The 25,134-nt window shown below is 35.6% G+C and overlaps 1 protein-coding gene and 1 pseudogene across 1 annotated transcript in view; one reads left to right on the forward strand and one right to left on the reverse strand.

The window, feature by feature from the left end:
- Positions 1 to 25,134, forward strand: part of LOC122231478 — a 520,961-nt gene that overhangs the window by 363,763 nt on the left and 132,064 nt on the right. The gene's annotated exons all lie outside the window — the stretch shown is intronic.
- Positions 3,952 to 4,131, reverse strand: LOC122231645 (annotated as a pseudogene).

The following is a 25,134-nucleotide window of genomic DNA, read 5'->3' on the forward strand; positions in this document are numbered from 1 at the left end:
TGGAACCACAAAATACCCTAAATAACCAAAGCAACCTTGAAAAAGAAAAGCAAAGTTGGAGGCATCACAATTCCCAACTTTAAGTTATATTACAAAGCTGAAGTGATCAAAATAGTATGGTACTGGCACAAAAATCAACACGTAGACCAATAGAGCAAAATAGAAAACCTAGAAATGAACCCACAACTATATGGTCAGTCTTTGACAAAGGAGGAAAGAATATCCAATGGGAAAAATACAGTCTCTTCAACAAATGGGGCTGGGAAAACTGGACAGCAACGTGCAAAAAAAATGAAACTGGACCACTTTCTTAGATCATACACAAAAATAAATTCAAAATGGATTAGAGACCTAAATTTGAGACATAAACCTTAAAAATCCTAGAAGAGAACATAAGAAATAACCTCTTTCATATTAGCCATACCCACATTTTTTAAAGATATGTCTCCTGAGGCAAGGGAAATGAAAGCAAAAATAAACTATTCAGGTACATCAAAATAAAATTCTACACAGCAAAGGAAACAATCAACAAAACTAAAAGGCAACCTAAAGAATGGAAGAAGATATTTGCAAATGACATATCCAATCAAGTGTTAGTGTCTAAATACACAAAGAACTTCTACAACTTAACACCTAAAAAACAAATAATCCAATTAAAAAATTGGCAGTAGACATGATTAGACATTTCTCCAAAGGACAAATCTAGATGGACAATAGGCCCATAAAAAGATGTTCATCATCACTTACCATCAGGGAAATGCAAATCAAAACTACAATGAGATATCACTTCACACTTGTCAGAATGGTAAAAATTAATAGCACAAGAAACAATAGGTGTTGCCGAGGATGTGGACAAAAAGGAACCCTTGGGCACTGTTAATGGGAATGCAAACTGGTGCAGCTACTGTGGAAAACAGTATGCAGGTTCCTCAAAAAGTTAAAAATAGAACTACCCTATAATCCATCAATCACAGTGCTGGGTATTTACCCAAAGAATGAAGGAATATTAATTCAGTGGGATACATGCACCCCTATGTTTCTAGCAGTAGTATCTATAATAGCCAAGATATGGAAGCAGCCCAAGTGTCCATAGATTGATGAATGGATATAGATGTGGTGTATATATATATACATATACATGTGTATATATATATATATATATATATATATATATATGTATATATATATATATGTGTGTGTGTGTATATATAGATAGACACACACACAATGGAATATTATTCAGCCATAAAAAGTGAATCTTGCTATTTGAAACAACATGGAGGGAGCTAGAGAGCATAATGCTAAATAAAATAAGCCAGAGAAAGACAAATACCATATGATTTCACTTATATGTGGAATTTTTTTTTAACATTTATTTATTTTGAGAGAGGCAGAGAGAACATGAGCAGGAGAAGTGCAGAGAGAGAGGGAGAGAGGGAGAAACCCAAGCAGGCTCTTCATGGTCAGTGAGATCATGACCTGAGCCAAAATCAAGAAACAAGCACTTAACCGACTGAGACATCCAGGCACTCCCTCATGTGTGGAATTTAAGAAACAAAAAAAAAAAAAAAAAAAAAAAATGAGCAAAGGGCAAAAAGGAGAGACCAAGAAGAAAACAAATCAAGAAACAGTCAAGAACAAAAGAACAAACTGATGGTTATCAGAAGTGAGGGGGTTGAGTGGATGGGTGAAATAGGTGATAGATATTAAGGAGTGCACTTGTCGTGATGAGTACAGGTGATGTATGTAATTGTTGAATCACTATACTGTACACCTGAAATAAATGTAACACTGTATGTTAATTAGCTGGAATTAAAATTAAAAAATAAAAAAAGAATATGCTAGGTAATTACATAGGGAAAATGGAAATTTATTTAGAATATAAGACATTCCTTTTAAATATATTTGCAAAGATAGAAATTATTGTGTGCATGCAATCATAAATATGCAATATAAGTTATGGACTATTTTTCAGAGATTTTTACCACTAAGTTTAGACTAGTTTTCCGGAGATTTGAGAACTTAGGAACTCCTGTTACATCAGGAGTCTCAGTTTTAGAAACAGTGGTTTGGGGTGCTTGGGTGTCTCAGTTGGTTGAGTCTCCTACTCTTGATTTCAACTCAGGTCATTGGGATCGAACCCCATGTAAGGCTCTGCACTGAGTGTGGAGCTTATTTAATACTCTCTCTCTCTCTCTCTCTCTCTCACTCACCTCCTCCCCTCCCCTACTCATGCTCTCTCCTTCTCTTTCTAAATACAATACAATAAAATAAAATGTTACAAACAATGGTTTAGATTAGTTTTCAATTACTGCAGAGTTAGATTAGATAGAGTACCTTAGATATTCAAACTGATATTTACCAATACATTAAAAAAATATTTTTATCCTTTCTACCAGTTCATGTTTACCCTTCCTCTAAATCTTTTCTGATACTTTCAATTCCATACAAATCTGCAAGTACTGGCCACTGACTTATATTGTGCAAATTGATATATAAGAATATACACTGGAATGATTTTGTCAGTATCATTCTGTAGCCATCCCTTTCTTACACCACAACAGTGGCTCCAGACATTCACCAAAGACCACCCTCATCTTACTCAGTTGACTCTGTGCTGCTACTCTGATACCCCAGACTGAAAAACTTTAGTTTCTACATCATTTGTAAAAACTTCCTTGGGCTGTCTGCACAGTTGGGTTCCCTTCCCCAGCTCAGATCTCACTTAATGCCTTTTTTTAATTGTTTCTTTTTTAACCAACCAGCTTTGGCCTGTGGGGACCACTTCCTCAATGGGCACTGACCTTTGCTATCTTATAGGAGAAGAAAATTTGGACAAAAGAAACAACTGTTATAGTAGATCCAGTTTTGCATGGCCTAAAGAATTTATAATTTGGGAGCCTGTCTTTAACTGTAAAGAATATAAAGTTACCAATACAGAATTAAACAAAAAGTGAACATTTCTTTAGAATTTAGAAGTTACAGTAAATCACAACTTTAAAAAGTGGAAAATAACTGAGTATATAACAAAATCATAAAATATTACATAATATTTTATTTAATTATGACCTAACATACTTCTGTAATACTTTCTCCCCTATTTTATTGGCTAATGGTCACTAATAACTTCTATTAAGAAGGGCCCAAAACTTATAATATTATTTTCCTATAGAGAATAGAAGCATATTTCAAACTTGCCTATGGTATTGCTTATCAAAATTTATTTTTTATTCATCATTTTGACGTTTCCACTTCACCAGTTGTTATTTATAATTTGTATATTAATTTGTAATTTGTATATTTTAATTAGTAAAATTTAGGATATTTTAGGATCTTCAAATTTGGTAAAACATGTATCACTTTTTTCATAAATGAGCTGTGAGAGACATGCTTATGATTTATTGTAATTACTATGAATTTTTACTGTTTAAGCATAGGAATTCTGATATAATGTCTATTACATTTATTTCTATAAAAAATAAAAAATATGGAACACTTATAACTGTACTTGTTGCATAATTAAGTATAATTGTGACAAGTGAGAACTTTCATTTTTACTAGGTATTAATGAAAATTGAATATTCTGCTTACAATAATACATGTCTGATGATGGGAAGAATTTTCCACTAACTTCTGACTCCATATATTCAGACTTTTGTCTCCTCTACTTTCCTCTCACTTCTGGTTCCAGGCATTATAAGACATATTCATATCATAGTGCCACCTCTGTTCCTGCCACAGTGGATGGTAGGAGTGTACCTAGGAAATATTTTTTACAATGAGAAGGCTAACAATCTATTAATAGAAATGATCATGAACTTCATAAATCCATCCTACTAAGCTGAAACTAAATGTATTCCCAACTCAATAAGTCCTTTGATATGTCTCCAAAATGCCTTTGGTCACTCAAGATACCTTGTACAAGGGAAATATAATGGAGAAATTGGAATAAAAGGATACAAAGATTTTAAACTTTGTAGTTAAATATCTTACTTTTTTCACAAAGTTTGCGAAAACATATGACCATGTGAAGACCTTTTTTTTTTTTTCTCTTATTTTCTCCCATCCCCCACCTCTGGTAACCATCAGTTTATTCTACACTTGATCTTAGCCAAAAGGCCGAGAAGCGATCATCAGTTTATTCTCTATCGTTGAGTCCATTTTTTTGTTTGTCTCTTTTTTCTCTTTATTTATTCTGTTTCTTAAATTCCACATATAAATGAAATCATATACTTGTCTTCCTTTCATTGGCTTATCTCCTTTAGCATTATAGTCTCACAAAGATAGAAGGATGTAAGAGGAAGGATTTTGGGTATATATCATATACCTAAAACATGGGGCATGGAGGAGAAGAGTAAAAAATGAGTTCAAATTTAAGTAACCATCATCTTAATATAGATTGCTATATGCCGAAGATGTCATATACAAACCTAATGGTAATCACAAATCAAAAATCAGTAGTAGATATACAAAAAATAAAATCTATTTTTTTCTAAACCAATAGATTTAGAAAGGAAGAAATCTGTGTATATCACTAAAGAAAGCCAACAAATCATGAAAGGGCAGAGAGAAAAGGATCAGAGAACTACAAAAAACAACCACAAAACAAGTAACAAAATGGAAATAAATACATACTTATTGATAACTTCTTTGAATGTCAATGCACTAAATGCTCCAATGAAAAGGCATAGAGTGATGGAATGGATGAAAAAACAAGACCCATCTATAATGCTACCCACAAGAGACACATTTCAGACCTAAAGACACCTCCAGATTGAAAGTGAGAATGTGGAGAAACACTTATTATTCAAATGAATGTCAAAAGAGAGCCATGGTAGCAATATTTTTATTGGACAAAATAGACACAAAGACTGTAATGAGAAACAAAGAAGGGCACTGTATAATAATCAGGACAATCCCACTAGAAAGCATAACAATTGTAAATATTTATGCATCCAACATGATAGCACCAAAATATCTAAAACAGTTAATAACAACCATAAAGGAACTAATCAAAATGATACAATAATAGTAGGGGACTTTAACATTCCCCTTACGTCAATAGATCACCTAAACAGAAAATCAACAAGGAAACAATGACTTTGAATGACACACTGGAATAGATGGACCTAACAGATCTATTCAGGACATTTCATCCTAAAACAGCAGAACATACATTCTTTCCAAGTGCAAATGGAACATTCTCCAGAACAGATCACATATTAACCCAGAAAACAGGCCTCAACAAATTCATAAAGATTGAAGTCATACAGTGAATCTTTTCAGACCACAACACTATGAAACTGGAAATGCACAGGGAAAAGTCTTGAAAGACCACAAATACATGGAGGTTAAATAACATGCTACTCAACAATGAATGGGTCAGCCAAGAAATCAATGAAGAAACCAAAAAGTACAAAGAAGCAAACAAAAATGAAAACACAACAGTCCACAAATATTTCAAAAGTGGTTCTAAGAGGAAAGTTCATAATAATAAAGGCCTACCTCAGAAACAAGAAAAATATCAAATAAGCAACCTAGTCTTATGCCTAGAGGAAGTAGAAAAAGAAGAATAAAACCCTAAAACAGCAGAAGGAAAGGAATAATGAAGAATAGAGGAGAAATACATGGTATAGAAACTCAGAAAACATTAGAACCAATGAAACCAGGAGTTGATTGTTTGAAAAGATCAACAAAATTGATAAACCTGTAGCCAGACTCATGAGAGAGAGAGAGAGAGAGAGAGAGAGAGAGGGAGAAAGAGAGAGAGAGATGGAGAGAGGGAGGGAGGGAGAGAGAGAGAGAGAGAACTCAAAATCATAAATAAAAGAGGAGAAATGACAACTGACACCACAGAAATACAAAGAAAGGACTGTAAGAGAATATTAGGAAAAATTATATACCAACAAACTGGACAACCTAGAAGAAATGGATAAATTCCTAGAAACATATAACTTACCAAAACTGAAGACATGTTTCAGGGTTCCTCATAGGGCTTGGAGGAAAGTTGTCTAAGAGAGAGATCCTGAAGCTTAAAGTTTATTAGCTTTGCTAACTGTGTCCTTGATTATTGCTCTTATCACTTTTAATTGTGGTTAGCTGCTTATATTTCTCTATTGCTAAATTGTAAGCTCTATTATCTGTTCATCTTTGTATCTTCAAATGCCTAAAAGAGGACTGGGAGCAAGCAAATACTAAACAATTATGTGATAAGTATTGGATGAATAATATTTTCTTTTGTAAGAAAATAATACATTCAACATGAGAATGAACCTCCAAAATTGGGCAGTGAATTTAAACTGTATTATCCCAAGGTAAGTGCATGTGTAACTTTTCAAGGGTTATTTTTTTCATTATTTTATTTAAAAATCAGTGCATTAATTGACTACACATTTTGAAATAGGTATATTGCTATGATAATTTGCCAAACAGAATATATATACATATTATAAGATATTAATTATACATGAAACTAATCCAGTGACTGACACATAGCAGACAGACAATAAATGTTTGATCAATAAATACATAAAACTGATACAGTACAAAAAAAAGAAAACTAATATGTAGTTAACTATTTAGGGCATCTGACTTATCTGGGTATGTAGAGTAATAATTATGAATTTTAAAGAGAAATTAATTTGGGAAGATCTTGGGAAGACAGCAGAGTAGGTGGACCCTGAGCCTACCCTGTCTCATGTTTACAACTAGATATTGTCTACATCCAAGACAATAAACTGGAAAGCAATAAGGAGACTGGCAGAACAAACTCCACAACTAAATAGAAGAAGCTGCATCTGAAAGTTAGGAAGGTCAGAAAAGTGGAGGGAGGCTGCCTGCAAGAGAGAGGGAGTGGCACCTGTAGAGAGGGCAGAGAAATGGGCCCTTGTACCAGGGAGCTTACATGGGGGAAGACTAATCCCTGTAATGTTTGGTTTTAAAACCCACAGGGGCTGACTTCCATGAGTTATAAAACCAGTGGTACTTGGAACCTGGAGCTTTAAAAGTCAGCTGACTCATCACTGGGTGAGCTGCGAGGGCAAGTGAAAGCTGGGTTGCTGCCCTTAAAGAGACTGCAGCCTGCTTGGAAAGTCACATAAAAACAGCAGTTTACACAACACTGGGGTCAAACATGAGACAGATCTGTTCATACTGATTTCAGAGTGTATTGGGGGACTTCTGTGAAATGAGGGAGCTGGCAGGTGCCATTTTCTTCCTTGCCCTGTAGCGTAAACACAGAGCCACCTGCAGACACAGGGCCACATAGACATTAGTACCCTTGGTCCAGGGCTCAGAGAAATTTTTTTAAAGCTGCATGTATGCCCTACCCAGCTGTGCACCCTGAGGCTGTGCCTCACACACTGCACTCAGGTGCTAGGTACACAGCTGCTGTCTTGAATGCCATGCCCACCACACCTACCTGTACACATCCAATCCCTATCATGTGCTGGGCCCAGCCAAGCACAGCCATCCTTATGCACCATGCCTAGCCTCCTGCCCTTGGCCTCCTTGTGCAGTCCCCAGCCACTGCAGTGCTTCAGAGATCTGGCATAGGTCCAACACATGTTTTGCTAGCACTGCCACCCCATTCCCAAGTTCCCCATCAGGCATGTCCTCAGAGCTGGCCTGCCTAGGTCCCACTAATAGTGCAGAAGTCAAGAACAACCCACAACAGGCAGCGTCAGGCAGAGTCAGTGCAGGCAAATGCACTGCAAGTCACTTAGACACAACAGCAAGGCATAAGCAACACACATAGGATACTCTCCTGAAGTACCAGGATCTGGTGAACAGGGGACACAGCACTGCAGGGCACTCCAGGATCTCCTCTTCATAGTCACTACTTTTAAGAGCAGGAGACTTATTTGACTTTCTTAACTCACAGAGACAGACACAGAGAGGCAGATGAAATGAGAAGACAGAGAAATTTATACCAAATGAAAGAACAGGAAAAGGTCATGGCCAGAGATCTAAATGAAACAGTAACATGCCTGATAGAAAATTTAAAGAAATCATCATAAGCATATTCACTGGACTTGAAAAAAGGAGTGGAAGACATGAATTAGACCCTTAACACAGAAATAAGGAATAACATAGCAGAGATAAAGGGCTCAAAAACAAAATGAGAAACAGCCTTGATGGAAAGAATAGCAGGATGGAAGAAGCAGAGGAATGAGTTGGTAACCTAGAAGACAGAGTAATGGAAAGTAATCAAGCTGAACAAAGGAGAGAAAAAAGGATTACACAAAATGAGAATAGACTTAAGGAACTCAGGGATTCTGTCAAATGTAATAATATTCTTACTATAGGAGCTCCAGAAGAAAAAGAGAGAGAAAAGGGGACAGAAAATGTATTTGAAGAAATAATAGCTGAAAACTTCCCTAATCTGAGGAAAGAAACAGACATTCAGGTCCAAGAGGCACAGAGAACTCCCATCAAAATCAACAAAAGTAGGCCAACACCAAGCCATCTTGTAATTAAACTGGCAAAATATAGTAATAAGAAAAAAATCTTAAAACGAAAAAGACAAAAGAACTCAGTAACGTACAAGGGAATGCCCTAAAAGTTAGCAGGAGATTTTTCAATGGACACTTTGCACATTCAGAGTTCCCTGAATTAAATAATTAATTAATTTTTAATTTAAGTATACTTGACACACAATGTTACATTAGTTTCAGGTGTACAACATAGTAACTGGAGAGTTTCTGGCCTTTAGAACAGTCAAAAGCATGCAGAGACCGTACTCCTTGCTGTATGACCATTTTCTTATTCCTTTTTTACATGGATGTAAATAGTCCCTCCTTTGGGCCTTTATATAAACATCTATATTAGCCTTTTAGTACTTCATTGTAGTATTTGTGAACATAAAATTCCTATCCGAAAGCAGATTTTGAACTGTTTTATTGGGATACTTTTCACAAATCTGGATAATGTCCTATGTGCCTACAATTCTTCCTGTTTCTTAGGCTGCCATAACAAAATATAAACTGTGTGGCTTAAACAACAGGATTGACATACAACATGGGTACAGCAAGTGTACAGTATGATTCAACACTTGTGTATATCTAGTTAACATCTGTAGCCATATATAGTTAAAAAAAATTTTTGTGTGTGACAAGAACTTTTAAGATCTACTCTCTTAACTTTCAAACATGCAATATAGTATTATTAACTGTAGTCACTTTGCACCATGATTATTTTATAACTGGAAAAGTTTGTACCTTTGATTCCCTTCACCCATCTCATCCACTGGCCCAACCCCCATCTCTGGCAATCACCAATCTGTTCTTTGCATCTAGGAGCTTGTTTTGTTGTTTTAAGTTTGCCGTATATAAGTGAGATCACACAGTATTTGTCTTTCTCTGACTTATTTCACTTAACATAATGCCCTCAAGGTCCATCCATCATGTTGCTAATGGCAGTAGTTCATTTATTTTTTATGGCTGAATAACATTCTATCGTATACATAGACCACATTTTCTTTATCCATTTATCCGTTAATGAACACAGGTTGTTTCCATATCTTGGCTATTGCAAATAATGCAGTGCTGAACAGGCTGGTGTGCATGTATCTTTTTGAGTTAAAGGACAGGAATTTACTTTTCACAATTCTAGAGACTAGAAGTCCAAGACTGAGGTACTGGCTGATTCAGTTCTCCAGGGTAGGCTTTACTTCTTAGCAGAAGGCCACCTTCTCACTGTGTTTTAACATGTTGGAGAGAGAGAGAAAGGAGAGGGAGCTCTCTGGTGTCTCTTATAAGGACACAAATTCCATCATGAAAGCCCCCTCTCATGACCTCAGCTAAGCCTAAGTTCCCATCTCCAAATATTATCACATGGGGGAGGTGGTCATGACTTCAAAATATGAATTTTGGGGGGGTGCATAATTCAGTTCATAGCACTGCCAAAACAATAGAGGTCCTCAATGGCTTCAGAAATGAGGTCCTGCTACAAAGAAATGCACAAATTCTTCTGGACTACTGCAGAACATTCTACGTCCTTGGTTTGATTCCTGGATCAGCCTCTCAAGATTTGATCTTGGACTTGTCCCTGGACTCCAGCTTATGTTCTTACTGTGTTATAGACACGGTGTCAAAGGTACATATAGCTGGGAATTAGTTAAAGTACTGAAAACAGATTTTAATCAGAATATACTGACAATAGGGATGCAGAAAATGAGGGAGGGGGGAGAGCAGGGGACTCAGCAGAGCCAGAAAAATTAAAAGTTACAATTTAAAATTTAAAATTTAAAGTTACTCCCACAGAGAGTGGGAGACAGAGGCCCTGTACTGCCTCATGATTACATTTTAGAGTAACAGTTCTCAGATCCTTGAGGAAGACACTTCTGAGTTTCAAGGGATACATTACATGTAAGTCCTTTTTAGTAAATTCTCTAAGAAAGGGAGGTTAGAAGCCTATGCCAGGTGTTGGCTAGAAAAGCAGGAAATTCTTCTGGCAGTGTTGTGCTTCTCAGGCAGACATTTTAATGGTGGACAGTGGTCAATAGGGAGTCATCCTAGGTACATGGCTTCATGCTGCTAGGAGCCATGCTAGAGTTTGGCCAGATCTCTTAGTGCAGTGGTTTGGATGGAATTGTTATGTGTTGAGAGTCCTGCAGTTCCCATGGTGCCTTTGTATATTTGATAAATGCCCTCAGTCCACCATTCAATGTACCTTTGGCATCCACACATTCTTTCAGGCCTCTGACCTCTACCCATTCCTTTTCAGTTGTTCTATCTTCACCAGTGTCAACTCACAAGGAACCTACTCTGTTACCTAAGTCAATGTATAATACTCATAAAGCAGATTTTAAGCTTACAAGAAAGGTACTCATTTTATTAGACAGTATATATATATATATATATGTATATATATATATATATATATTTATATATATTTATATATAACATATGTATACATGTGCATACATACACACACAGAGAGAAGGTACAGAGATATCCTATATACTCCCTGCCCCCACCATGCAGAGCCTCCCCCACTGTCAACATCCCTCATTAGAGCACAACATTTGTTACAATTTGTGAACCTACACTGATACATCTAATCATCCAAAGTTCATAGTTTACATTAGGGTTCACTCTTGGTGTACATTTTGTGGGTTTGGACAAGTACATAATGACATCTATCCATCATTATATGTATTCATGTTCCATTATTCATCCATACAAATATTTTCCCTGCTCTGAAAATCCTGTGTGCTCTGCCTACTCATCCCTCAAAATGCATAACCCTGGAAACCATTGATCTTTTTATTGTCTCTATAGTTTTGCTTTATCCATAATGCCATACAGTATGTAGTCTTTACAGATTAGCTCTTTTACTTAGGTATTGTATACCTAAGGACCTTTTATGCCTATACAGGATGTGGCAACTTATTTCTTTTTAGTGCTGAATAATATTTCATTGTCTGGATGTTCTCTTTCTTAAGCTGCATCTATTATCACAGGTAAAAAATTTGTCAACATCAAAGTAGTAGTTGATTAATATGCAGTTGTAATTAGTTTTCAATCTCATGGTACATGACCATTGTATCTAGTATATCTGAAAAAGTTACACATGGTCCCAAATAAACATAAGACATTCAGAAATAAAGACATAAAAATAATCATTCCTTAAGAATTAGTCAGATATAAGCCATTCATAAAGAATAATTTATTTCCAACATTTATTGGATGAATTGTTTTTTTTAGTATTTACAGTGGCCACACTCTTAAAAAAAAACCCCAGATTTAGGGTTGCCTGGGTGGCTCAGTTGGTTAAGCATCTGACTTCAGCTCAGGTCATGATCTTGCAGTCCGTGAATTCAAGCCCTGCATTGGGCTCTGTGCTTACAGCTCAGAGCCTAGAACCTGCTTTGGATTCTGTGTCTCCCTCTCTCTCTCTCTCTGCCGTTCCCCCATTCATACTCTGTCTCTCAAAAATGAATAAATTAAAAACGCAGATTTATATTGCCTCTCAGAACAAATTAATTTCACCGAATACAACACTTGGAATTCATAAATATCCTTCAATATCTTTGCTAAAACTGTGAACTAAAAGAATTCCTAGAATTTGTTCCCTAGTCAAAAGATCCCCAAGTCCAAATCTGTGGTACTTTGTCTTTGGTTACCAGACTATCCTTAAACCCTCTAGCCATCGGAATGATGCAAAATGATACTGTAACTGCATATTCTGAAATTTTGTAATTATTCTTCGTGTCACTTTCTGACAGTCTCACATCTTAGCATATCCTCATATCTTTCCCTGTTTGGACTTAGTAACCTTGCTCCAGACTGCCTGCTTATATAATGGAATGGTCATCTCCCCTGCTTGCTTTCACTAGGGGTTTTTGTCTAATTCTTCTTACCCACACTGCCACCTCCACCGTCCTTTCTACCCCAATCCCAGACTGCATCTTCTATCCTTGGCAGGTGTGATTACAAGTTGCTACATCTTAACTCATACCTATGAGACATGGCTGGCCAGGAGGAGGGTCAGAAAATTTCTGCTAATTTTGAAATATATCTTTAAATCTTCTGTATTTTGAACTCAAGAAAAGCTGTAACTTCAAAAAACTTATGTTGAGAATTTTTAACTGAACCAAGTCAAGAATATAAGCACATTACAACTTTAAAATAGTGATAGTTTTAGCACACTTTGCAAGAGTGGCCACAACAAAAACGTGTGAACATGCTGGCATCAGGACTAAATGATGAGGCAGTGAGAACACTAAAAGAGTCTTTGCCATTAAGTCACTGAGCAAATAGGCTTCAGTTCCCTTGGTTGTAAAATGGCAGAATAGCACTTTTTCTCAGCCATCTCACACAGTCCAGTGAGATACTGAGAGTGAAAGTGCTTTGAAAAGCAAAATGTGATGCACAGATCTGAGGAATGATGACTGTGCATCTGGTCTACCTTTTTAGGGTGGAATGACAGGGAGTACACTGGCAATTATATAGAGGAGGTTAGCATCTGGGATCAGAGAACTGAAATAAATAAGGTCCTAAGTTTCTTTAGGGTGGCATCTTGCAGAAAATGATGAATGTTGTCAAGACGATTGAATTTGGAAGTGGACCAAAGCAGTGATTGAAAAATGTGGTTTGAGTTGCTGAGACATTGAAATACAAGGGCCAACAGAAATATCTAATATAATATATAGTGCTGTGATTTAAGAAGATGATGAGCTAGTCTATATATTAATGTTCGTGCTTAGGATATAAAACAAAGCCTTTGATCTCTTTGTTGTATTTGGAAAATCAGACTTCTGGGAGATGGAAGGTATTTTTCTATAAATTCCTTGGCTATCCCTTGTCTCTGATGTAAGGGCAGCTGTTGGGTATGAGTAGGGAAAGATTGCACCCCCTTTGAAGGTTTGGAAAGCCGCTTTGTACCTAAAATCTAGCAATAAGAAAATTGAATAAGCAGAACAATGATAAGTGCTAAGAAAAAAAAAATGAGGTAGGAAAGGCATAGGGAATGTCTGGGTAATTTTGGATAGAATGACCAGGAAGGATCCATATCATATATGAAAATAATATATGAGTAAAGATCTAAAGAATGTTCCTATGGTCAATAAATGAATCATGCTTCGTTCCTTCTCTGCTAACTCCACTGACCTCAAGTTCTGGAGGAGGTGGATGGATGCAGCAGCAGTGAAATTACCGTTTAACCACACAGTATTACACACAAATGAAAATTATTTTATTTATATTCCTTAACTATCTCCTCTTCTAATATTTTCCCAAATGGTACTGATAGTGAAAGTGCTACTCTTAACTTTATATTTGGGATAAATGGGACAAACTTGCACACAATGATTTAAGAAAGTATGTGATGAAAGCTGAACTTTTTTTTTAAAAAGTTGAACTCATTATAAATTGAGATAGAAGAAAATAGAATAAACATTTTAAATTTGAATATTAAATTTCATTAACCTATAATGTGCACTTTGTTATTTCAGTGACTGACAAACATGAAGTTTCAAAATTAAAAAAAAAAATTTAATGTTTGTTTTTGAGAGAGGGGGTGAGGGGCAGAGAGAGAGAGGAAGACAGAATCTGAAGCAGGCTGCCTGCTGTCAGTGCAAAGCCTTATGTGGGGCTCAAACCCACGAACCATGAGATCATGACCTCACCTGAAGTCCCACACTTAACTGACTGAGCCACCTAACTTATTTGTGTTTAAAAGAGGTTCTGGAATACTATTCTAGTGGGCTCCCTGGCAAAGGCAGCAGTGTTCTTAAGTTATACTAAAAACCTAGTTACTGTATAATACTGAGAAGATATTTATGTTAGTCATTGTTATCTTTACTTATATCTTCAGAGTGGGTATAGACATATTCACATTATATGACTAGAAATACAAGTATATAATTATACGACTACACTACAATTATGCAACTATAATACAATTATATGGCTACTAACAAATAAAACTATTCTCATGAAGACACATCATAAATTTAGTTAATGAGAATGATTCTCCATTGTATTAATTGAAAGCTCCATGTTTGCCTTATTGTTTTCTGGTAGATAAAACTAGATAATATATAGGAGAGAGAGGGAGGGAAGATGGGGAGAGGCGGGGAGAGAGAGGGAAAGAGAGAGAGAGGAGGGAGACATTAATAAAGTGTTAACATTTGGGAAACCTGCATGAAGGGTATGTGAAAATTACTTGAATTATTTTTGGTTATGTTTCTGTAAGTATGATGTTATTTTTAAAATAAAAAGTTTAAAAATGACTTTATTTAACCCTCACCTCTTATTGATAGATGGATGATTTGGGTATGGAATTCAAGGTTCATTTTCTTCAGAAATGAATGACTTTGTTGCACTGTTTTCTATTATACATTGAAGCTAGTCTGGTGTTTGTTTCTGAGTAAACCTGGAATTCTTCATCCATTTCATTACTTGTTTCTTGAATATTTATTTGTACCTTTGTTACTTATTTACTACTTACTTGTTGAGTTCTTAAACATTTGTTGATTCTTGTAGACATTCAAAATGGACCCATTAGCAAAAAAGATAAAGATTCTTGCCATTCTGGGGCGTCTGGGTGGCTCAGTCGGTTAAGTATCGGACTCTTGATTACAGGTCAGGTCATGATCTTGTGGTTTGTGAGTTCCAGCCCCATGTCTGGCTCTGCAGTGACAGTGCAGAGCCTGCTTGGGATTTTCTCTGTCTCTCCCTCTCTCTCTCTCTGCCTCCCACCCCTCAAAATAAAAAAGAAACTTTATAAAAGAAATTCCTGCCATTCTGCAGTTTACATTCTAGCAGGGTAGGTGGTTGGTGGGGGGAGACGAAATAAAAATAATAAATAAATAAATTGTATAGTTTGTTAGAAAAGAAAAAGTGCTATGGAAAAACAAAAAGTAGAGTAGGTAAGGGTGATCAAGAGTATAGTGGGAGTGGTTGCAGTTTTATATATGGTAGCTTAGACATCAGAGAAAATCTGAAGATTGAGCAATTCTGAAGCAGGTGAAGGAATTATTTGTGTGGCTATTTAGGGGAAAAGCATTGCACAGAGAACATGACCAGGCTAAATGTCCTAAGGACAGTGCCTTTGGTTGTTGAGGAAAAGCAGAGAGAACAGTGAGGCTGGATTGGAGGGGACAGAAGGAGAGTAGTAGAGCATAGAAGGTGAAGTCAGAGCAGGAATGGAGAGTCAAATCATCTGTTTGTTTCTATTGGTTATTTTCATGAATTTGGCTTTTTTTCTTAGTAAACGGGTGTTCATTACTAGGTATTGAGAGGAGAAGTGACATGGTCTGCCATGTAGTAAAAGGATTGCTCTGGCGGCTATGCAGAGCATAGTTTATAGAGGCAAGAGTAAATGCAGTAGACTAGGCAGAAGGTCACTGCATAATCCAGGTAGGAAATGTTAGTGGGACAGACCGGGTTGTAGCAATGGAAATGGTAAGGAGTGTTAGGATTCTCAATATATTTTGAAGGTAAAGCCTCATTATTTTCTAATAGTTTAGCTGTGACATATGAAGGAAAGCAAAATGAGAAGAATGTCTTCAGGGTTTCCATTAGGAGGAATGGAAAGAAAGAATGGACATCGGTTGATGTGGAGGAAGCTGTAAGTGGAACAAATTTGGAGGTAGGGAAGATCTAGTATTCAAGTGTTTACAAGCTGATCATGAAATCCCTCCTAGATATCCAAGAGGAGATGTTAAAAATATAGTTAGATAGGGGTGCCTGGGTGGCTCAGTGGGTTGAGCCTCTGGCTTCCGCTCATGTCATGATCTCACAGTTCGTGGATTCCAGCCCTGCATTGGGCTCTGTGCTGACAGCTCAGAGCGTGGAGCCTTCTTGGGATTCTGTGTCTCCCTCTCTCTCTGCTCCTCCCCCACTCATGCTCTGTCTCTCTCCTTCAAAAATAAATAAAAACACTTAATAAAAAAATTTTTTTAAATATATAGTTGGACATACCCAAATTATTATAAGATAATGTGAGTTGTCTGAAGCCATTTTCACTTTCTTCTTGTTAACCTATTTTTACTTCTGGAATCTTGAATCTCGCCTTATTATAGGCTTCTGATACTTCAGAATAATGAATGAATGAATGAATTTATTAATTTACCTTTTGGACTAGCAAAAGGAAATTTTTGAAACATAATTTCACCTGACTCAAAACCCCCAGGCTTATCTATGATGCCATGCTGCATGCTGCATTCTTTTCAAGGCAAACAGCAGAAGTGAATGGATTGGATCCTGTGGAAAACCTTTTACTAAGGTTTTCATCCTTGTGATGAAACATCCCGTGTGATAGATGAGAAATTATCCAATGATCAACATTTGGATTACTAGCAAGAGTGCTGATTACTCTTATTGTAATGCATTGCAGCTCCCATGATGCAGTGTTTAATTTCACAGAACCTATTGAACCATATCACTTATTTGATGGCTCTGTTACATAAACAGTTTAGCAGAGATTTCCTGGCACATACTCATTTATCTCTGATCATTGGCCTATATAATAATTTAACTGGATCTGTTTCCTTAGCACTATATCCAAACACATTTCATTTTACTATAATTAATAGATATTTATTTTTGCTGCCAAAAACAAAGGCACCAATAGCAATTTGACTATGATTATCATTTCCTTCTTCTGGCCATTGACACATATTCATTACACCACCCCATTATGGTTGCCCATTATTTTCACAGCTATAAGCAGTGACACATACATTTTTTTTTTTAAACCACAGATGTTGATTTCCATATTGTTGCCCCGGTGCATGAACACTTCCCTTGTATATTATTGCTGGGTGAATATTTCACTGGAGCAGTTGCTGATGCTTAAAATATAAATGATATATGCACATCATTTTGCTTTTCCTCTCCTTGCATAAACTTTCACTACTTGCCAATGAGGACTGAATATTTAACATGTAGAAGCATTGAAACACACCTACCTAACTTCTAAATCATTTATGACTAAAAGTTGACATCTAAAAGAAATTTTTAGCTCTCAGTAGAAATGATGCAGTGTGGAAACTTATGTAGGCATCTCTCTTGGATTAGAGAAATAGACTCTGTTTTTAATAAATCATCTAGATTCATAACTATATAAAGCTGTAAGACACCTGAGAAAATGTGGGAGGGGAAAGAAACTAACATTTTAGGAACATTCAGTATGTAAGTGATGCTGTGCTTACATATATTATTTCATTGAAATCCCAGAGTGACTCTAAGAAGGAAGTGATAATAATTTTATTTTGAAAATAAGAACACTGAGGTTAAAATGGTTAAGAATTTGAGCTAAGTATCATAGTAAGAGACAGACCTGGGATTCTATCCCAGTTTGCTTTCCATATCACTCTGTCACTCAATTCTCTCATTTTAGAAATGAGGAAAATATTTAGAGATATTTAGTGAATTATTCAAAGTCAGGAAGGTGGTTTATGGCATGGGATTAGAACCCAGAATCTCTCTGAGATCTTCTCTTTTGTATTATTCTCTCTCCCTAGAAAGGGCCATACCTCACAATACTTATAATTTAACCTCATCTTGAAATTATAGGAAGTTCCAATTTGATATTTCCCTGGAAATAAATGGTTATGGATTTCAAAGAATAGGTAAGTGAAATTATTAAACAACTTAGCACTATTAATACAATTTTTAGCTGTTTCCGGCATATGGCTCTTTTCTCTTAGACTTTGAAGTAAGACTTGTCTTATGTGTTGGTAAGGCCTACTGCTGCACTGGGCCCCTCAGGTAGGATACTGAGGGCTAGAAAGTGTAAGTGACTTCCCCAAAGAAAGACAAATGCTTAATAAGTTATATGCTGCCATAAAAGAAGAGAACAGTGGTAATATGATCAGAGCAGAAGGTTTTTAGTGAAATATTCCTAATTTTAAGTACAAATATTATTTATTCACTAAACCCAGAATTACCTACTAAATGTCAACTGTATACCACATACTATATTGGGCCTAGGATGTAAAATTGAATGAAATAGAATTTTGAATTTAAGAAGCTCAATGTCTAGTCATAATAAAAAATGTAGAGAAGTAAATAATCACTAAGTTCTGAATCCTGTTCCTGGCAAAGTAAAAAATTAACAGGCTCTAGCTTCCTCACTCAAAGTCAACCATGGATGGAAACCCAAGAGATAATAAAGAATTCTAAGAAACCTATGGGTAGACAGACAGTTGTTTGAACTGTTGATGGTAGAGGGAAGGCTAGAACCTAGGCTGAAGATTGACCAGTGAGTCTGTGAGAGATTAAGTGAGGGAAAGAAAGCAGTTTGAATTCTGCTCTTGATTGTCCTCCACCTTTGTCTTGAGACACCTGGTATCTTATTGGTCACCATGGATATTGACAACTAGACTCACTATATGCTATAGATACCATGTAAATCATGGATGTTAGAACACAAGGATAATAATTTTATATAAGCATAAAAACCCCTCATAAAGAGTGAACTAATAGATGTCCAACAGTTACATGAAAAGGTGCTCAACATCACTAATCATCAGGGGAATGCAAATCAAGGCTATGATAAGATATCACCTCATGTATGATTAGATTGAAATGGCTAAGATAAGAAATAACAAGTGTTGGTGAGGGTATGGAGAAAAGGGAATACTTTTGGCCTCTTGGTGGGAATGTAAATTGGCACAGTCACTGTGGAAAACACTATGGAGGTTTCTTCAAAAACAAAAATTAGAACTACCATATGATTCAGGAATTTCCCTTCTGGGTATTTATCTGAAGGAAATGCTAGCATTAATTTGAAAAGATATCTGTACCCCGTGTTCATAGCAACACTATTTATAATGGCCAAGACATGGGAACAGCCTAAGTGTCCATCGACAGATGAATGGATAAAGAAGATGTCACACACACACACACACGCACACACACACACACGGGAATATTATTCTGTCATAAGAAAGAAGGAAAATTTCCACTTGCATGGAAGCCCTTGAGGGTGTTATGCTAAGTGACATTAAGACATACAGAGAAAGGCAAATATTGTGTGATTTCCTTTACATATGGAATTTGAAAAATCAAGACAAAAAAACCCTCCCCAAGCCCCACCAAGCTCACAACATAGAGAACAGATGGGTGGTTGTCAGAATTGGGGGTGGGAATGGGTGAAATGGGTGGACATAGTCAAAGGTACAAATTAAGTTATAAAATAAGTTATAAAATAACTTAAAATAAGTCATAGGGGTGTAGTAAGTTATAAAATAAGTCATAGGGATGTAATGCAGAGCATGGTGACTATAGTTAATAATATTGTGTTGCATATTTAAAAGTTGCTAGAAGAGTAGATCTTAAAAATTCTTATAAGAAAAAATTTTTGGTAACTACATATTTTGATGGACATTAACTAGACTTATTGTAGTGATCATTTTGCAATATATACAAATAATGAATCATTATGTTGTACACCTGAAACTAATATAATGTTATATGTCAATTCTATTTCAACAACAAAAATAATAACCCAAGATATTAGAATTATAAGGAAAGGAAATAATTATAAAAAATCCAGATATTTGGTATAATAAATATAATATTTGAAATAAAGAACACAATAGGGGCGCCTGGGTGGCTCAGTTGGTTAAGTGGCCAACTTCAGCTCAGGTCAGGATCTCGCGGTCCATGGGTTTGAGCCCCGTGTTGGGCTCTGTGCTGATAGCTCAGAACCTGGAGCCTGCTTCTGTTTCTGTGTCTCCCTCTCTCTCTGCCCCTCCCCCACTCGTGCTCTGTCTCTCTCTGCCTTTCAAAAATGAATAAATGTTAAAAAAATTAAAAAAAAAGAACACAATAAATAGGATAAATAATGGAATGGATATAACTGAAAAAAAGATTAGGAAGCTGAAAGCAAAGTGGAATTCTTTAAGGAGGAGCAAAGGGTAAATACATGGACTATATAAATAAAAATTAAAAGAAATAGAGCATAGAAAGTGAAGTGCCAACATTTGGATAATAGGAACAGAAGAGTGAAAATTAAAATATAAAGATGATTTTGAGAATGTAATGGAGGTGGATTCCACAGAATTAAGAATTAAGAAAAATTACTAACCTAAGAGTAATGGGTCCAAAACATCAGACTGTAAAGGTAAAGACTCACACCATGAAATATAATAGAAAAGATTAAGAATAAAAGAACAAAAAAAGTCTATAAAAATTTGAAAGAGAAAGAGTAGATCATAGATATAAGAACAACAATCAAATTGAATTCAGAGTTTTCAGTAGCAACACTGGATACAAGAAGATGGTTTAACACATTTGAAGTTTGGAAGGAAAAAGATTTTGATCTAGGGATGAGGAAGGATGAAGAAGTAATTCATCTAGGGGTAAATTCAGTTCTCTTCCTGTTACGGAGGTTGGGTGGCATGCTGTTTGGACAAAGGCAGGTGTCCCAATCTAATACCTATATAAATCTGGTGATAATTGACCTTCTGATAAATAGACATAAAAATATTTGCTAGGAGAAGAATCCTTATATGTAGATTTTCAATATGTTTCTGAGTTAAAATTGTTTAGAATAAATTAACTTGTAATCTATGGGTTAATAACACATGGATCTCAAGAAAATGGTCATATAATTTATGTAACTACCTAGGGTATGTTTTGTAACCTAAATGTGTGTGAGACCTTAGTCAGAGACCTCATCTATTAAGATGTACAGACAGAACGTCTAATGCAAGGAGAAAGGATTTGAAGAAACATGAAGAATCACAGATCTCTTCCTGATTTGCTTAGCCTCTTGATTGCTTCCATCCTTAAAGTTATTAGCAGAGCTTGATACCACATAAGATCTTAGAATCATGTGAGGCTGATTTGATAATTTGATTTTTTGTGTGTTAGCACAGAATTTAGAATTTTATATCCAGCAAATCATTGAAGGCATAGAAAGGAATGCTCTTAAATCTGATAAAGTTAATTTTAAGCACATGCACACAGACACACACCCCATTAAACTAAATTGAAGACTATCAGAAGTGTTCTCTGTAAAATTAGAATTGAGAATTGAGACAAGGATGGCCACTGTCCTCAGTTCCAGTTAGTGAAGTATGGAAGGTCCTACCTCATATTATAAAAAAAGGAAAATAAATTAAAGGCCTAAGAATTTAAAAAGAGGAAATAAAAGTCAACATTTCTGGTGGATTATATGATTGTATACTGTTATCCACTCCAAGAAAATTGATAAACAAATAGAAATAATAGAGTTCAGCAAGATGTTGGATATAAAATCATTAAACAAAAATCAATTATATAGCTAAGCATTAGTAACAAATAACTACTCAACAAACTTGTCATACATATGGAAAAATAAAGTTAGGTCATTATCATCCACAGTGCACAAAAATCAATTGCACATGGAGAAAAGACTTAAATACCAAAAACAAGTCTTTAAAACTTTAAGTAGATATATTGCTGTACTATTGGAGATAGGGAATAATTTCTTAAAATACAAGAATAGCTAACCATATGGAAAAAGTGATAAATTTGACTTCAAAATATGAAAACTTTTATTCACAAGTCATTTTAAGAAAATGAAACACAGAGTTACAAATTGAGATGTGTGCAATACACATAATCAGCTTAAGATTTATTTCATAAATATTTGATAAACAACATATAAATAAATGTTAACACAGATGAAGAAACACATGTGGCTAATAAACCTATAAAACAATGTTTAAGTTTTTGTAATCAGGGAAAAGCAAATAGCACTAGGATGAAATACCATTTTATATCTATTTATATGGGAAAAAATAGAAAGGCTGACAATACCAAGTGGAAAGGATGTGGTGTAGCAGGATCTCATATATTCCTGGTGGGAGCATGAATTGGCATAGCAAATCAGTTTGTCATTATCTCATAAAATTGAACATTTGCATATCCTGTGAGCCATCAGTTCTTGTCCTAGATACATACCCTAGAGGAACTCTTGCAAATTTTGTATAGGCGACATGTACAGGAATATTTACAGCATGTCCATACTAATAAAAACCCAGAAATAACCTACCTGTACATTTACAGAAGAAGGGATAGTGATATGTTCATACAATAGTATAGATAGTATTCAAAGTGAAGAAACCATAGTAAAGGAAAAATACAGATCAACTTTAACAATGTAATTTTGAGTGAAAAAGAGAGTCTCAGAAGATTATGTAAGTAGGATAGCTTTTTATAGAGTAAAAAAAATGAAATCTCCAATATATACTTTTTCTTAGAATTTATATGGATATAAAAATATTGCCTGTGTATATATATATGTGTATATTATGCTATATAATATGCTATAATATGCATATGATATGCTATATATATATGTGCCTGTATGTATACATATATAAATAAAATGAATTTTGGTACACTATCCATATATAAATATACACTTACACATGTATAAAGCCAAGGAAACCCACCATACAATTCAGGGTGGTTAGGATAGTGGTATTCAGTGGATGGGATTGTGAAAAGTCCCAAAGGTATATGGAAGTTACTGTCATTTTCTAGTGTTTATTTCAAATGGTGGCTTTGCCAATATTATATTATTAAAGAGAAAGGAAAGAATAAAAGAGGGCCATGCAAACACCAGGGATGAGAGTGTGGCATGAACCAATCGTTATAATTAGTCTAATTTTGAATACTTGAATTACACATACACACAAATCTAAAATAATAGTTGTATCTGCTATATGTAGGTATAAGTTGTTATAAAAGTATACCAAAGGAGAATTTAGCCACAAATGGATAAAGGGAAGATCTGAAATTAATATCCCAAAGAAGAGGATGTCTGGGCTATTGATAAATAACTTTTATTGTGCATGATCTATGTGGTAGGCACTCTGCAAGACTTTGGTGTTTGTTGACTCATTTAATCCTCACAATAACAGGTACTATTATCACATTTATTTTAACATGCACAGATAATTTAATAATGTTGCACAACTAACAAGTGGCAGTTATTCTCTGAGACATTCACTCCCATGTGCATGGCACTATCACCCTGCTTACCACACTCTATTAAAAAAAATTTAGTGTTTATTTATTTTTGAAAGAGACAGTGTGAGCAAGGGAGGGGCAGAGAGAGAGGGAGACACAGAATCCAAAGCAGGCTTCAGGCTCTGAGCTGTCAGCACGGAGCCCAATGCGGGTCTTCAACTCACAGACGCGAGATCATGACCTGAGCAGAAGTCGGCTGCTTAACTGACTGAGACACCCAGGCGTCCCTATCGCGCTCTATTTTAATTTCTGTCTCCGTCATCCAAGTTTGAGATCCTTGATGGTATAACCCATGTCCTAGGCATTGTTTATTTCCAGACTAGGACAAAGTCTAGAACATGTTATTTGTTTATTAAGTGCAAATGCAATGAATGAATGAATGAATGAATGAACATGGTCCATGTCTCTAAAGATTTTATAGTCTCTTTTCCAGTGGGGAAGGGGGAACAACATACTATAATGTAAGATAAGATATTTTCCTCCAGAGAAATAAGCACAAAGTTCATGACCCATTGTGGGAAATCATGTAAAGTTTTTAGAAGAAGTGGTATTTTAAGGAGCAATAATCCATATTTAGTCTGGACAAATATTTTGTTTTTGAAAGGATAAGAATGTTGCCAAGTAGGTCAGAAACTCAAAATTAATCAGCCAAAGCTAGTGATCTGATAAGTGCTTATATAGATGGAGCAGTAGACAGATAAAAAATAAAGGTTTGAAAGTAGAAAGATATAATGCTGTGAACTCTCTAATACATAATAAAGCAACCCATTAGATTACCCAGGGTTAACTGCAGGAGGATGGTATTGGGGGAGTAGAAAGCATAGTGGTGGCAAGGACCCATGTAGCTGAGACAGGTAGTAGTGGGTGTCAAAACTTCTAGCCATTACAGTGCTTGTGCAGGTCCAATTAAATCAAGACTCTGTGATAGCAAAGAATAATGATGATGAATGTGTATCTTGTCTTGCAGTCCTTGGCCATCATATCTCCCCTGGGTCAAGCCATTGTGGAAAGACCTCATCAATACCCAATGTAATGAATAATTGTCCATATAGATTAAATTTCCCTCAACAGGGTCATAAGAAAAACAACAACAGTGAAACACAGAGATTATGAATGTGGATTTTAGAGTCAGAATGTTTAAATGCGGAATCTAATTCTGTCATTGGTTAGGTATGTGACATTGTCACTTAAACTATGTGCACATGTGATAATATTACTTGTCATTATGAAGATTAAATGAGTCAACACACATCAAATGCTTAGAACATGCCCGACACATAGATTGTGCACAATAAAACACAATAAAAGTTATCTATCAATAGCCTGGACATCCTTTTCTTCAGGAAGTTAATTCTAGATTCTTCCTTTCATCCATTTGGAATTAAATGCTGCTTGGCTAGAAAAATGATGCTGCTTTGCTGTACTCTTAAAACAACTTATACCTACCTATATCATAGCAGATACTACTATTATTTTAGATATGTGCATATGTGTGTGATTAAAGTACCTAAAATTAGATTGATTATAATAATTGGCTCATGACACATGCTCATTTCTTTGCATGGCCCTCTTTATTTATTCCTTCCTTTCTCCGTAGTGTCAGAGAAGTCTTCCCAGAGAGGACAGTAGGTGGTCTTAGTCTTTAAGAAAGAGT

Source organism: Panthera tigris, chromosome D1 (genome assembly GCF_018350195.1).
Source record: "Panthera tigris isolate Pti1 chromosome D1, P.tigris_Pti1_mat1.1, whole genome shotgun sequence".
NCBI lineage: Eukaryota > Metazoa > Chordata > Mammalia > Carnivora > Felidae > Panthera > Panthera tigris.